Below are 17,617 nucleotides of genomic sequence, written 5' to 3'. Positions count from 1 at the left end.
TTATTAAAATGGTATTATGAGAAATGAAATAAGTCAGGCATACAAATACAGCATGATCTCAACTATATATGGACTCTAGAAAATCCTAGAATTATAGTAGAGAGTTGGTTGTTGGCAATGTTGTAAGTTCCTCCAGATCCAGTCCAATTTTCTGTTAATGTGTAGCCTGGGAGGCAAGGTGCTTGCTTCTTGGCCATCTCTCTAACAGATCTAACTAGAGTTCCCGACTACTGCCTTCAGCCTGGCCAACTGACTGCTGGGGGCATTTGCACACTGAGCCAGTCGATTTAGGGTCCCTCTGTGTTTGTCTCTGTCTCTCCATCTCTTTCTCTTTAGCCTTCAAATAAAATGATTTTTAAAAAAAGGTCTAGGATTTCTACTGGATTGGAGGAACACCTTTTGGAGATCTATTGTATAGTGCAGTGACTAAAGGTAAGTACCACATGTTATATACTTGAAATTTTGAACATTCTGGAATTCCTTATGTGTGCCTGTTGGTGTCCCAGTGGCCACGCTTCCCATCCAGCTTCCTGCTTGTGGCCTGGGAAAGCAGTCAAGGATGCTGATGTAGGAAGATGCTCCTGGCTCCGGGCTTCGGATCAGCTTATCCCTGGCCATTGTGGCCATGGGGGAGTGAATCATCAGATGGAAGATCTTCCTTTCTGTCTCTCCTACTCTCTGTATATCTGACTTTACAATAAGTAAATATTTTTTACAAAGCAATTTACTGAAAGTAGATTTTATATAATCTCATTACAGAGAGAAGATATAGGTATGTGAGGTGAAAGATGTGTTAACTAGTTTGATCTCAGCATTCTTGGACATATATATCTATGTATATATAACCAAAACACCAGCTTTAACTCTATGAATAAACGCCGTTTTTATCTGTCAAAAATAATTATGAGTAAAATAACTTGAAGTTTTCATCAGTTCTAGGGCAGAATTCATTGGATTTTATTACTCTTCCTGAATTAAATGCAATGGCCAAGATCTCACCAAGTGGATAAAAGCTGAGAGTATACATTTCAAGTGGGCGGAGGCTATGTGACCTGTTTTTGTCTTTGTATCCTCCGGACTCAGGATGGCTCTAGAACAACTAGATCAGTGTGCATTTGATGAGCAGAACAACATTACAATACTGTTATTCCTTCAAGTGAGGTAGCCGTTAGAACACAGTGTAAGGTATCGACTGTACAGGAATTGTACAGGAAGCATTTTTACCCCTTTTCTCCAACAACTGCTGTATTAAATTTGAATGGGGTATGAGTGATTACATAGATGAAAGACTTATTATCCTTTACCCTAAAATACCAGGTTTTCATTTTTTTCCACATTTTTCTCAGTTAACCCAAGTCAGTTACATCTCCAAGTCAATGTGCTGTTTTCTTTCTCTGCACTAATTCTAGTTCAGAGGTACAGAGGTAGGTCGGAAAAGGGTGAACATAAGTTTTGCGATAGCATTTCTGGACTTTTCTGCCTAAGATACCTAGCCGCCAATAAAAAAGCAAAGGTTCTATAAAGGGTGTGAAAAAAATTCATGGAAAGGCCTATGATAAAAAATAAAAACAGGACTTAAACTATTTGAAACGCACAGTGAGAGTGAGAGACACAGAGAGAGATCATCTCTTGCTGAGTTTTCTCTTCAATTACCCATGATGGCTGATGCTAATCCAGCCAAAAACTAGGAGGCAGAAACGCTAGGAAGTACGCTGTGTGAGTAGCAGAGGTACCATCCTCTTCCTTTACCTGCTGATTGGCGGGGAGATGGTTTGGAAGCAAAGCAGCTGGGACTGGATCCAGCAGCTCAACATGGGGCGCCGGTGTCACAACTGCAAGTTTAACTTGCTGCACTGCAACACCAGTATGATAATGAGAAAAAAAAATGCTTACGAACCTTCAAACTATTTTTGCATCAAGGTGAACTTATCTGTTTAATTTTTAATCCCATAAACTTTTTTCTTGTACTTTCATTCATATGTTAAGGAGAGCAAAAGAAAGGCCTTAATATATATGCTTATACTTTTTCCTGTGCCACCAGAGAAAACCTTAAGAGAAAGTTTGAACCCTGCTTACTTGACATTATTAGATCTATGAATAAATGCTTTTTTTACTGTACCATATATAGCACATATATGCATACAGATAATTCTGTCTTTTAAAAGTCAAATTATAATTCGAAACAATTAAATACAACAAATTTTCCTACTACCAAGACCTGGAGAGGGGAGGGCATTGTGGCACAGAAAATGAAGCCACCACAGGATGCCTGCATCCAATATCAGAATTTGAGGTAAGTTCCAGCTGCTCTGCTTCTGATGCAGCGTCTTCCTAACATGCCTAGGAGTTAGCACATGCTTCCTCAACAACTTGGGTTTCTGAAACTCACACAGGAGAGCTTGATGCAGTTCTAACCTCCAGGCTTCACCCTGGAATTTATCTAATGCAGCCATTTGTATAGAGAAACAGTTCATGGGAGACATCTCTTCCTTCCTCCCTCCCTCTATCCCTCCCTCCCTCTTTCTTTCTTGTTCTCACCGTCCCTTTGCCTTTTCAGCACATATCTATCAGTCAATCAACCAATCGATCAATAAACAAACATTTGTAGAAAGAATCAAAGCAGGAAAGAATGTATAGGAACTCCTCCTTATGCACAGGTGATTCCTTATAGACACCTGCTAGATATGTAAAAGCATAGCTCTTTGTGTACATACATATCAGTGAGAGAAGAACAACTTGAATCATTAAATGAGTTTGCAAATTGGCATTATCACAAGTCTTGCACCTTGAGGCTATGATTAAGTAAGATAAGGACTACTCAAACAGAAGAACTGGGATTTTATAACAGCTAAATTGAGAACTGAGTGGGCTATTAGCCAATTAATGGACAGGTAGCCTATTTAACATGGATACCCCAGATGAGGGAAAGATTCATATCTTGGGTAAGGGAATGAAATAATAGGATGGAGCAAGAATGATGCATTCTTTAAATCTTATGAATTACTTCTGAAATTTTCCACTTAATGCATTTACTATTTTCAAACTGTACTTAACTGTGGGTAAATGAAACTAGGGAAAAATTATCTTAGATAATGCGGGACCACTGTATGTATAACTGTGTTACTTCAAAAATTGTGCAATTAAGATATATTAAGCTTAATTTGTATAAAATCATTTTCTAACAGCACATATTCCTTGTGCGCTTTCATGTTCCTTATTTTTTTTTCCTCTCTCTCTTTCGTTCTCACACTCTCCTCACCATTGCTTTAATCTACAGTTTTCTGCATTTTTCCTGTGGCTGCCCTGTGGCTATAATAGAAAAGCCGCCTTTGTTTAAAATGCCAACCTCTGCATTAACATCAACAACCACAATAACAACTCTTAATCATGTTTTAAACAAGAGTGTATGTCTATGATCACATTAGAGTGGGTGTGAATAGGTAAGCGTCTTGGGAAAAATGTTAAAATGTAATGAAGGCTTCCAAGTTTAAACGTGACATTTCCATCCTCTCCTATTTTGGCTTCCATTTGGAAACATGCTACTGGGAAGTATGAAAAAAACGTACGTTATAGCTTTTCTTCTCTTTTTCCTATCCATTCCCTCCTGCCCCTCTAAGGTCCTCCTTTGTTCCCTCTGGAGAAGCATGATTTGAGGGATACATTGCTCTCGAAGACTGAAGTGAGTAAAAGTGTATGCGTGCCTTCCACTTACTCTCCTTTCTTCTCTTTCTGCTTGCTTCTTCTTCTGCATAAGACAAATTGGCATTTGGATGAGAGAGTTGATGAACAGCAGATGAAATGGAAAGACAGATAAAGGCGAGAAATATCAGCTTGAAGGAAAATTGGAGTGAGCACAATTTTCACTCAATAGTCAACCCAAAGTGTGGGACTAACATGTACAGTGTGCAGGCTGAAGCATGGCATACAGTGCCTCGTTCTTCTGTGTTGGCCCTAACCGAGCTTACATATTACCTGTCCTAGCTGCGGCTTGAATATGCTGATCATTTATAGCTAGCTATATGCATGTGTTTTATCCTATCAAATTATCTTTAGAAGTTCTAAATTTAATAAATGCTTCTAGTTAAGAATTGTTTTTTAAAAATAGGTAAAAAAAATTAAAATAAAAAAAATAGGTGAACAGTTGTGTATATTTCCTAAGTCTTAATAAATGAAGCCAGTCTTGGTGCTGTAATTAGGGTAATTAGCCGATAACTGATACCAAGATATTAAAACAGGATGAATTTTTTTTTCAATACAAACTTTGACTTTAGGAACAGTTGTGTTTAGAAAAGTTTATAAAGACAGGACGTAGAGTTAAAATAAGCAATATCTAGTTGTAATTTTTAAGCTTTTTCTCATTATGGATGTTGTATATGGCTCTCAGAGGGGTGTTAATATGGTAAGCAGAGGCTGGCATTTTTGCATGCTACAGTTAAGACATTGCAGGGAACCTGTGTTCCATATCAGATGCCTGAGTTGTTCCAGCTCCACATTCAATCTCATCCAGGAGAAACAGATGCAAACCTTTTTTTTACATTAAATACTACTTTACAGGAGGTTGTTTAACAGATTTTTTTCTTGTAAATAATATACACTTACCTCTGAAAAGAGAAACCGGGACAGAATGATTAATAAGCTTAAGAAAATATGATGTCTACTTGTTTCCAAAATTCAAGTTTTGTTTTGTTTTGGGCAATCTATTCATCAGTGAAGCAAATACTAGTTATGAATAGATACCTGTGCAGGACTGAGTAGTCCATTTGAGTCATCCCTGTGACTGTTTGATTCTGCCTCTGAAGTGTCTTTTGTCAACTCCCCATCTTTATTTGTGGAAGATGAAGTAGGCAAGCAGTAAAAGCATATTCATAAGATTGCTGGCCTCAAATGTCATTGGTATGATCTTGGAATACCTGTTCAAACTCTTAGCTGAAGCCTCAAGTCATGCTATAGACTACAGAAAGAAAATGACACTGCCCCAATGTTCATTACAAAAAAAGTAAATTAAATAATGCAACAGGTAAAATGAAAAGATATTCCTAAAATAGCTTTCAGTGATGAACACTTAACTAACTACACACTTGCCAGTCATCTCAGACATAGTTGCTTCTCGCTCAATATGATCACAGCTTCTGCCTCCCATTGTCACCATTGTCACCTTAGAGGACCTAAGGTCATGACGTGATAAAGACTTAGGAAATTCCAGTATTATTCAGAAGTTAGCCACCACTTATAAAAAGGAAAGACACGTAGGCCCCGTAGTTATGATGCAGCAGTGTGAGCCAGCATCCCACTTGGGAGTGGGTTGGAGTTGATGGCATTTTGGGTGACTATTTGGGTAACAAACCAGTAAATGGAAGGCCTCCCACACATCCCTGAACTCTGTGTATCTCTACCTTGCAACTAAATAAATCATAAAAAAAGAAGAGGAGAGAAACTCAAAGGTTTGAACCACTAAGAGAACATGAGCATGAGCACTGATGAATTAATTTGTACCATCTGTGAATATCTAACAGGGCTCCAGGAGGCCTGGTGACTAACGAGCCACACTGCTTATGCTCCCTCGGTGTACTCTGGGAACATTTAAGTCACTGTGTTGTCTGTAATCAAAGTATTGCAACATCTGAGTGTATGCCAACCTCTGTCCTAAATGCATTACATGGTTCTGACAACCATGATGAAACTGTGGTACAGAAATGTGAATAAGCTAGTCCGTGGGAGGGTCAGAATTCCATCATTCTAGAGTTTCAGCTGCTATGTTATTTTGTGCCTTACTACCAAGCACATGTATCTGTTTAGAAAATATGGCACGGTTGAAAATTCTAAAGTTGAGATATTTCTTCTCTCTCTTCAATTTACATATCATTTTAATGTCAATTTGTAATTATTTATTCAGGATTTTAAAACTTGAAGAAAGGTTTATTTGCTGGATGTTGAATCTCAACAGGGCAAAATTATTGATTCTGTGCGTAATTCCTCTTTTCTATAAGATCAATTTTTAAACTTTTTTCTTAATGTTAATGTGAGGGGGTTGCATTCTTATGTGGATTCCCCAATATGATGGAGATGGTTGTGGGTGATTAGTGTGATAAATGTTTCATCTTCCCTCATGTGTTCTGTGTGGAGAGGAGAAGAAGGCTCACAGCTCTTCGCTCTCACACTACATAACCACTTGGGGCAGAGAAGGTTGTTATCTTTGAGGCCCCTGATGTGGAGAAGAATGTTCTAAGGTGTTGATTGAGTGGTCTTGCCTGTTCCAAGAAGCTGTCAGCTTTGTTACACCGGAGGTGACACAACCTTTCCAACCTCAGTGTTCCCACAGTGCGAGCTACTTGTTATAAAGTCTGGCCTGGAGTGTTCTTCAACCTGTCCTTCGTTCCATCTTTTTTTGAGCTGGCTGTCTTTTCTTTTGTGTTCACCTGGGAATGCTCTGCATTCCTGTACAAAGGTCAGCAACTGAGGTGGCCCAGTTTAGCAACACCTGCTCTGGGTTTTGGACAATCTGTCTATATGATTTTCCCTGAGGTCAGGGATTAAGCACAGTGGTCTAGTTGGGGAGCTCCCCAAGGAAACTGACCTGGGAGGTCCTCAGACTTTGCTCTTATATGCACCAGTTGGTACAGGGACAGTCTCAGTCCACCAGCTGCACCAGCCAATGCACATTACAGTGGGTGCATCTACCTGGTCAGTCCTGCTAATTTCTACAATTCTGATATGTTTGGCAATGTACAGTTGAAATTGTTAATGTCGATTAATCATGTGCTGCTGATTTATAAAATGTTATCCAATAATAACAATTGAATATCATAGATTTCAGAAAGTGAAGCTATTTTTTGCTAATAAGGCCAAGATAAGTCTTAAAACTAGTATTTTATTGCAATTACATATTGAATCATAAATTGCCCTGGACTATTATCAAAATCAATTGTGTCAACTATTATAAAATTATGCCATGATGTGGGTGAGCCCCAGGGCCATAGGTTAAACTCACCGCTTTTGAAGCTGGCATCCCATTATGGGTGCTGATCTGAGTCCTGCTGTTCTGTTTCAGATCCCAGCTCCGTGCTAATGTACCTAGGATGGCAGTGGATGATGTCCCAAGTATGTAGGCCCCTGCCAACCACCTCAGAGAACTGGGTAGAGTTCCTGGCACGTGTGCTTACTTGGTAGCCAAATGGCCACAACAGCCATTGTTAAGCCAGGAAAAATTTTGAGAGCCAAGAGCTTTATCAAGATGTCCCACGCAGATTCAGAGGCCCAAGCGCTGGGCCATTGTCTACTATTTTCCCAGGTACATTAGAAGTAAACTGAATCAGAAGCAGAGCAGCAGGGACTGGAGCTGCTGCTCGTGTGGAGCTTCACCTGTTACTGATGCTGACTCAACAGATTTTTTTTTTAAGTGCAAACCTTTCTGGGACTATAAAAATGATAATATGCATTATAATCTCTAGAAAGAAATAAGAATTTTCCCCCCAAAAAAACCTCTTTCAATATTTAACTTTTATTTTCCTAAGTGTCTCTTAGGTTGAGTGTATTGCTAGTATACTTTAGGAAACATTGATCTATAGAAAAGAATGGAAGGAAAGTCATGCAAAATCTTTGTTCTTTTCCTGGTTCATCCATAAAATGGGCACATGATTTGTAAACGTGACACTCCAATGTGACTGTGATAAGTCAAAGAAATTATGAAGAGAAGTTTGAGATTAGGAAAAAAATAGTAGCCCACACGTGTGTTTGCAAACTTAGAACAAATTATTAAAACATAAAGATGTAGTGGGGTCAAAGTGCTGTTTTCATATATTCACCGACTGCTGTATTCACTGTATGGTAAATTTAAGTGTGGTAATCTACACTGGCGAACGGTATTACTAGTCTTGCTCGCAATCACGTTTCACATGTTAAGGCATGACTGAATGTGCCTGTTTGGAGGTACTCTTCCAACTTTAGCCCAGACCTGCTAATAGTCTACCAACTTGGACTAATCTGTGAAAGTAGCTTTTTGATTTTTTTTTTTTCACGGAGCAGTGGTTCTCAGAGAGTGATTCTAAAATTCTAAAAAATACACATTCTCAACTCTCACCTCCAAAAACTTTGAGGGTTGCCCAACTGTGCAGAAACGTCTCCAGCTGATCCCGATGCATGCCAAAGATCGGAGACCACTCAACTAGACAGAACTAGAGATGGGTTTCAAGTTTTTCCACCTACTGAGCAACCACAAATGAACTGTAAGCACCTGAACTCAGCCTGTAAGGGATTTGAGAAGTTTTAGGTAGCATGAAAAAGTTGATTACACCCACCATAGATCAAGTACTTAAAATTAAAAGGAGAAGAAAGCTTATTCAATAATGCTGTGCTTAGATTTCATATAGTCCTTCTCTGGAGAATTTATAAGATAAAATTTGATGTTAGAAGAAATTTTTCTGATATGCATTTTATGATTAATACTTAAGATTTGAAAAAATACATGGAAATGTGATTCACTTAAACTCAGGTGATGGGCTCTGGAAAAATGGAGAAAAATGTTTTGAGAAATCCAACGAGCCTTGCATCAGTGATTTCCAAGATGATATTTACATACAGACAAGTCATGATTTCCAAGCTTATTGAAACTGGAAGTTAAGGGGGAAAAGGCACAAAGCAAGGGCATTATTTGGTATTTAGATGCTCAAAGGGAAGTGCTAACCAATATAATGAAAATTAGAAGCTGTATTCATTGCTAGTCAGATCTGATCTAACAATATTAGATTTTGAAGCATAGTGCTACTTTGTGAAAATGATGTAAAGGTACAGTGATTTCAGAAGTGGTTGATAAATATGAACCATTCCTTAAGTGTATCTGGCCATTTTCAAGTGCAAATACAAGTGTATGTCAGAAGTGCACTTTTCTATATCAATATATCTTAGCTACAAGAAAAATAATTTGACTTGAATGTGAACTGTGACTATCAAAAAGTCATAATTTTCTTGATGCTGTGGACTAAAAATGTGACCTTAAGAGTTATACTTGTGTACTTTTAAAGTGAAGGAATTGAGGTTAAATTTTCATTCCAGGTCTGTTCCTGATAAAGCAGACACACACAAGCCTGGGCATAGAGGAGGAGTTGGGAGCAGGCCAACAGAAAATGAGAAGTGCAAGGGGATTAGGCAGACATGGAGCATCAGTGCCTCCTCCAATCATTGTCTCCAGAGAAGAGAGAGATGAACCCCACCCAATGCTAGTTTATTTAGAGAGTCTGAAGAGTGGCTATATGATAACCAACTCCATACACTATCTCAGGCAAAGTAGCAACTTCCAGGGAAAGGGGCGATTTTGATGAACACATGGGTAGATATTATATATGGGGCAGGAGTTTGTAGATTACAGATACTCCAAGGTTGGCATGCCTAGCCATCTACCTGCCTAGCTCATATCATATTAACTTGGTATAATGTGTCTCCATGAAGATGGTCTTTCATTTCTTCTTATTTTTTAATGGAAAATCTTCATCTTTCTCTCTTTTTTAAAAACTCATTTACTTTTACTGGAAAATCAGATACACAGAGAGGAGATGCAGAGAAAAAGATCTTCTGTCCACTGGTTTATTTCCTGAGTGGCCACAAGGCTGGAGCAGCGTTAATCCAAAGCCACAAGCCTCTTCCAGGTCTCCTACATGGGAGCAGGGTCCCAAAGCCTTGGGCTGTTCTCAACTGCTTTCCCAGGACACAGGGAACTGGGTGGGAAGTGGAGCAGCTGAGATATGAACTGGCGTCTATGTAGGATCCCAACGTGTCCAAGGCGAGGACATCAGCCACTAGGCCACCGGGCTGGGCCCTAGGCTCTCATTTCTAATGTTGCTTCAATGAAAGCAGAAGGCCACCAATCCTGTTTTCTAGTGTAAGGTATGAAATGTGATACATACCCTCTTCATTCTTGAGACTATAGAATGCTGTGACAATCAAAACTTGTATTTAATTGTTTGCTGATCACTGTTGACTAGAACATCTCTGTAAGTTATTTTACCTACACAAAGCTAAGTTCGGTATAGACAACAAAGTCAGCTTAATTTTAGTAATGTATATAACGGTGTTATTAGCAATAAAAAGCAAATCCTTAGCTTGTATGTTTCTATTGATCTATATATCTATTGCTATACACAATTATATGGATTGTCATTATTAGAAAATATCTGGCATGTCCTATTCAAGGTAAATGAAATGCATATATATAATAAATTAGAATTCTTTGTATACTTGTTAGCAATTATTATATTTTTGTTTAGGTATCCCTATAAAGTATTGGAAGTATCATTCACTAATGTTAGGTAGCAAAAAACAATATGAACATTTAAAATTTGGATTTTATTGAATATTCTCTAAATAGCTGTGAACTAGGGACATTTTCTATTTGGTGATAATTCCTAAAACTGCTGTGTTCATAGTGTTTCAAGATGGCTTGGAGTTATAACAGAATTGGGTAATAAATTACTTCATTATAGGATTCTCAATTCCTTTTTCATTGGCTGTAGACACACGTGAGTAGGAGGGGTCTTCTTTCCACATGCCGTTCTTGGCCCATACCAAATTAATGTGCAGCTCTTGAGGGTGAAGATGATTTATACCATTTTGTGTTTTCTACAAGAGATAGCATTTTTAAAATTCTGGAAGTGAAAATAAATAGCTATCTTCATTCTGTCAGACCAAACAGTGTTCATCTGATTATAGTTTGCAGAATTAATCACAAACTTAAGTGTCCATTTTTAGTATAAAGGCAGAGAAGTTGTGCCCAAGCAGATATATTCACAAATGATTCCTTTTCCAAGAAGCTAATTGTGGAAATGTAGGATTTAAGAGTATTTGTTGACTGTGATGGAATAGATAATCAAAAATATGTTTATGCTTAATTTTAAGAAATTAATGATAAAACTAGACTTTTAGAATTCATATAAAATACCTGTTTTTTTCTTATCATAAAAATCAATAATCATCAGAGTACTATTAGGATTCATCAGACCATGAAACTACCTTTGGTAAGCTGTGAAATAAGTGTTAGCATGTGATGAATAAAAATTGTTAGTATCAGTCATGGTTTAAGTATATCATCTTTAAGGAAAAATAAACTATCCAGATCTTGGATATGAATTTTGGTATTGATCCATGGAATTTTGAACCAGAAGGTGTCTGGCATACGTTACGTGAGGTAATGGTATTTTATTGTACTGTAGTTGAAATAATTAAGAATCAGAGAAGCTTTAATTTGCACAGGTCCTTAGAGTTCACATAAATTAGAAACAATGAGGAATGAGGGAGAGAACGCTCCTACAGTGACACTTTCTGTTAGCTAATATTTAATGCCCTTGGTATCCGTGACTATTGTGTGGCATCCATATGTTTTATAATCTCTGCTTTTGGAGATTAAAAAAATGAACTGAGGAATGTAACATGGTTATTCAGCTACCATAATTGTTTCCTAGTGTCGTTGCAACAATATACCATAAACTCTGAAGCTTAAACAACAATGGTTAATTATTACACAGTCTTAGAAGAAAGAAGTCCGGTATGGGAGAAGATTGACTGGACCACGTTCCCTCTGAAGGCACAAAGAAGACCACTCTACCAATTCCTGCATACCATGGCCTGTGGGCAACACAACCCTATAAACCCCACACAGTGTTAGCTCTGTGTTCAAATGTCCCTTTCTGTATAACACCACTCACCTTCATTAGGAAACACTTCATGCCTGCATGAACTCAGCCTAACTCATTAAATCTGCAATGCCCTGGCTCTCGAATAAGGTTACATTCTGAAGTATAGTAGTTAAATAGATGATGCAAGTTGGTAGGGCACTTAGCATATAATTGTAAAATTTTCTAGCACTAAAACTTACATTGTTTGAAGGTAGAAAATATTTGTATATTTTGTTTCATAAGGCTGAGTTTTATATGGGTTTTCAATTTTTGATGAATTACAGATTGGGAAGGAAAACAGGCTGTACTGAACAACTTGCTGGTGACAAATATTCTAAGCTATGCAATGGGAGATTTGGGCTTTTGTATTTTGGTTTTGTTTGGTCTAGTTTGCTCTGATTTTGGAGAGACACCAAGTTCCCATGTGTTGACTCATTCTTCAAATGCCCACAAGAACAGGGACCAAACTGTAAACCCAAAATTCCATCTGGTTCTCTCATGGAAGAGACAAGAACCCAAGCAATCTTTTGGGTCTTCACTGTTGCCTCTTGGGATCTGCATGAGCAGGAAGCTGAAGCCATGAACAGAGCCAGGCAGTAAACCTAAACACTCTGGCAAGGGAAAAAAACAAAAACAAAAACTCCTGATCCAATCTTTTGGCTTTTATGATGTTGATAGGAAGGGATGAATCTTACTAGGAGCTTTTCATACTATTAATCTGGGTGTAGACATTTGGCACAGTGATTAAAACTGCTTGCTACCACTACCACTCAGATTACCTAGTTTAGAATCTCAGCCCTGTGTCCAGTCCAGCTCCCTGCTAATGTGCATGCTGGGATCCAGCAGATGACGGCTCAAAACCATGACCCCTTCTACTTATTGGCAAGACCTAGCTTCTGGTTTTAGCCTGTGATACCCATTTTTGCTGTGGGCATTTGTTGGGTAGACTAGCAGATTGAAGATCTTCTGTACCATTCATACAGATACATTTTGCTTTAAATGTCAGTCTGCCAACAAGATGAAGCAGCACTAGAAGAAAGAAAAAAATGACAACAGCAAGATGAAGTCAGAGGTTCAAATCCAAGCTTAAAGATATAATATGCCAATGAGATAGATTAGCACAGATGTGAACCAGGGTAGGCATCACATCATGGAAAGTTGCATTTCCTTAAACCTGTTTAACTGTAAATAGAAGCAGAAGAATTGGAAATGATAGGCTTTCACGCCTGGACGTCAAGAAAAATGGCAACCTTCAGATATGAAAACAAGATATTATTTTCCATTTTAACTTGGATTTTCAGTTATATTTCTAGGTGTTTTTTTCCATTGTCCTTATATAGGAAATTATTTTCGTCCTTCACATGGTGTCTCTAAATATTATTGGTCATACATTCCCGATTTGGGCATTGGCCCATTTTCGGTAGGGGTTAAGGCATCACTCAAGATACCCACATTTCATAATGTCGTGTTGGGTTTGAGTCACAGCTCCATTCTTGATTCCAGCTTTCTCTTAACACACACCTTGGAAGTAGCGAGCGATGCTTTAAATGGTTCAGTGAGTGACATGATCTGGGGAAAATTGGATTGAGCTTCTGACTCCTGGTTTCAAACAGGGACAGTCCTGTTTGACACTGGTATTTTGCAAATGACATCTCTATGTCACTTTTCCTCTCTTAGATTAAAAAAAGAAGTAATAATAAATCCCCTATAGAAATAAAAATTGATACATTTTCTGTTGAAAGAAAAAATATGGTGTTATGTAAAAGTAAATCAATATACCTGAGGATAGAACAGGGCATTAATTATTTGATGGATTTCTGAGTTTGTGGAGAGATTTAATTTTCTGCAAATACAGCATTACATCCCTTTGCTAAATGCCTCCATTAGATCTTCTTATCTACATTGGTTCCAAACTGAACCTATTGATTTAATGCATCTTAAGTTATTGGCAATTTGGATATTTTTACTGCCTGATCTGATTATGCTGTCTCAACTGTGGTTTAGTCTGTTATCAAATGGCCAAATTTCAACTGTATTCTATCTGTTGTGTTATATTGCATGTGGTTTGTATGGCACCCGTTACAAGTCCTAAGCCAAAGAAGAGGGATGAGAAAATGAAGATTTGTACCTCATTGAAAAATACCATTTTCCAAATGAACTTGGCAAATATCAGTTTCAAAACTTTTAGACATTTTAGGAGTGTTTCCACAGCTGTTCCATAAAATAGAGATTGCTATTTAAAGATAGTTCAAGTGGGCTCATTGCAGTAGCCTACTGGCTAATGTCTTAGCCTTGCACGCGGTGGGATCCCATATGGGCTCCCGCTGTTGCAGCCAGTTGGGGAGTGAATCAGCGGACGAAAGATCTTCCTCTCTGTCTCTGCTCTCTCTGTATATCTTAATTCTCAACAAAGAAAGAAAAAAGAAAAGAAAAGAAAAAAAAGAGAAAGAAAGGGAGAGAAAGAAATCTTTTAAAGAAAGTTTAAATAGGGCTTTTGAAAGCTGTACTTCTGGAAAGTTGAGAGGAACTTTTCAAATTTTATGAAATAACAAAAAGCTGGATTGCATATACAATGGAAAAGCATAAACCATGAGATACAGAAGGGCATGTTTTATATGAACAAATTTGTTTTTCCCACTGCTCCAAATTAGTGGCTATCAATACTTGTGTGAGTATTGTAGTCATTTGCAGGAATTTTAAGAATAGTACTGATGGTAATCTTTGTTCCCAATAGATTATGATATGGCTGTTTTGAGTTTTAGGCTGTCTAGGTGTTAGAATTGCTTAAGTCTGTGTAACTAATTCTTTTTGTAGTCAGAAGTAAAAGGCATTTCCGTAAAGCCTTTTCCTGGTAAACTAGGAAAATGTGGTTTATAAGCCACTAGGTAATCCTGTTCACTACCAGCAAACAATATATTATAGTGCATAAAAATGTCAGGTTTTATGTATGCGCTGTACAAATATGCCATTTTGAATAATACGCTTAAGAGCATTTATTGTGATAAGAATAAATTTATAAAAAACAAAAATAAAACCTTGATTTTTAAGAAATTATCTTGTAAGGCAGGAAAAGACAAAATTGATAAATATTTACAGGTCACCTTCTAATAGTTTTGTTCTTCATTCATTCAATACATTTTTACCATGTAATAACTAGGTTCCAGTTACTGAGTTACTATAATAAATAAGGTATAGATTTCTACTATATTTCTACTTATGTTCTAGTAGCAGAGATTTAAAATCAATTTGGTATTTAATATCATTGTTTAAGTTTCTTTGCATTAATTTTTAAGTTGTCAATGTATTTGTAAAAATAAGCATTTAAGTACTTGAACACATTCTTGGCAACAATATGCGGATCCTGAAATGTCTTAATTGCACAAAGGAATAAGGGAGAAGTTAGGACAGTAAACTTACTTATATCGTGAAAGTGTATTCTTTAGAGGAATTTAACAATTTTTCAATCAGCATATATTTTATTTAAACATTGTCAAAAACATTAGTTATCATCCAGAGCAATCAAATATGTCCTTGGGTTCAGTGTCATGACGTGGTGTGGTAGGCTGAACCTCCACCTGTGGCGATGTCATCCCATACAGGTGTCAATTCAAGTCCCAACTGCTCCACTCTGGATTCAGTTCCCTGCTTATCACCTGGGAAAGCTGAGGAGGATAGCTCAAGTCCTTATGCCCCATATCCATATGGAAAGTCTGGAGGAGGATCCTGTTTCCTCACTTTGGATTGGTTCAGTTCCGCCCATTGCAGTTATTTGGGGAGTGAACTAGCAGATGGATGATCCCTGACACTCTCTCTGTGTCTTCCCTTCTCTCTGAAAAATCTGGCTATCAAATAAAATAAAATAAATCTTATGAAAAACATGTCCTACATGCTGTTCTGAAATTCATCAACCTATATGCTGAACAGGAAAAACCTGAACGACAAAATAAGGAAAAAGAAGCTGAAGAGAATAAGCAATTATGCTTCTGTATGAAGATGTATATGATAAAGGTTGTCTTTGAGAGGAGGTTGCTATGAAACCATGAAACGTAGTCTCATTGTTTAGAGACACACAATGATCTTTTCTGTGAGTTAGTAATATATTTGGAAATATTAGCATTCAGGTTAAATGCCACCTATTTATTATTATGTCTTTACCCAGGACTAAATAAAACCTATAGAAAGGGTAATTACTGCATGAATGTAATACTTTTAGTCATGAATTTTGGTCAATCCTTTGATCTACAAATTAGATCTGATGATCTGGAAACAATTAATATATTAAAGTAGACCACAATAAATACAAATAATTAAGTAACCCAGTTTTTGTTCTTTACTAAGCAAAATATAATAGCTAAAATGTGCACTTAGGTTCCTAGAAATGAACCTTTAGAAAAAATGATTTTGATATCTAGTGACCAATTAAAATATAGTTCAAAGTTTAACAAAGTACACTGTGACTCTGAGATATGGCAAAGAGCAAGGTGCAAATTAATTAATTAATTAATCCAGAATCTGGATTTAGTGCATCATGGTTTCTATAGTTGATGCTCTGAGGCCCATTTCCAAACTTACTGAGTTTGACCTGCAACTTTTCATAGATATATTTCAACACTGAATGTGTGATGTATGTATGCGGGAAAAGTGAAGACTAATTGTGATAAGGTCATTGCTGACTTGGACTAATGTACTTTCTTGAGTTTACTAACAATGAATCTTGTTTTACTGTCATCAGTGGAATAAAAATTTTAAACATACAAGGTGAAGTGGTTTTGATATGATAATATCTATTGTTAGGTAAGATGTACTTTCTGTGCATTTTTATTTTAATACTTCCACTTAATCTGACTCAATATTTTTACACTTATCTCAGCAAAAATCAAAGTTCTTTTAGAGATTTGAATTTATGTCCATGGTTTCAGTTTTTATTGATTCTTGATGAAATTTATAAATATCTTTTTCAATTTTCTAATGACCTTAAAATAGTAACTTCTTAACATTTTCTTTTCTTAGAAAGCATATTCAATATGCAAATTTATGATAACATGCAATGTAGACTCTGAATTAAATGTACTGATTGAAGAGTCAATTCAGCCAATTCAGTAACTTCAGAATGATTGTTAAAAGATAAATTATTTGGTAATTTAAGTGTCACAATTTACATCGATATATTTTTAAAGATAGAACTGTGAGTTCATAATGTTTAACTAAATGGTCATGTAGAGAAATTTAAATGAACCATTTCCCTTCTTTTATTTTATTAGAAAGTTTTGGAGTTCTGGCACTCTATATAACATCTTCTGTTTCACCCCTCTTCAAGTAAGATGTTGTTTTTCTAGATACACAAACATATATAAAATTTTCATAACTGTTAAAAAAAAGGTATAAATAACATAAGAGATTGTGATATATTGTCCCTTACATGTGGAGGCTAAAATATCAAAAAAGAAATTTTATGCATATCACGGATGCTGCAAATATAGTTTAATAAAACCTAGTTTTATACCCTTATCAAAATAATGCTTAAGAATGTAATAATAATTTCAATAGTCTGTGATTACTTTAACATTTACTGTATATGGGTGAAATGGAAACTTTCACATTCAATTATTGTCCATACCCATTGTCTATATTCCCATTGATCTGCGCTCTTTTTGCTTTTTACTTGTTAAACTTAGTATTTTGTAAAGAATCAAGCCTTTTTACCACATTGTACATTTTAAGTATGTTATCTCAAAAAGCAGAAAGAGGGTAAAAAAGAGTTGGGGAAGCAGGGATGAAGGGAGGAAAGGAATTCATCATTATATTGTTCAAATTGTATCTACCAATCATACTGAATCTGGTAAAGTTAATTTAGAATTTAAAAAAATGAAATTAATAGGGCAACTGATACAGGGAAATAATCTAAGTCGTGTTGGTTTCCTAGAGATGGCTCAAGTGACCTTCTTGGAGAAAACTCC

The 17,617-nt window shown here is 36.7% G+C and overlaps 1 protein-coding gene across 3 annotated transcripts in view; it reads left to right on the top strand.

Annotated features, from left to right (window-relative positions):
• Positions 1-17,617, top strand: part of NAALADL2 (N-acetylated alpha-linked acidic dipeptidase like 2) — a 1,067,904-nt gene that overhangs the window by 295,104 nt on the left and 755,183 nt on the right. The window lies entirely within an intron of this gene.

The sequence above is a fragment of the Ochotona princeps genome, chromosome 3 (assembly GCF_030435755.1).
Source record: "Ochotona princeps isolate mOchPri1 chromosome 3, mOchPri1.hap1, whole genome shotgun sequence".
Taxonomy (NCBI): Eukaryota; Metazoa; Chordata; class Mammalia; order Lagomorpha; family Ochotonidae; genus Ochotona; species Ochotona princeps.
This window is presented reverse-complemented; position numbering and strand designations above follow the sequence as displayed.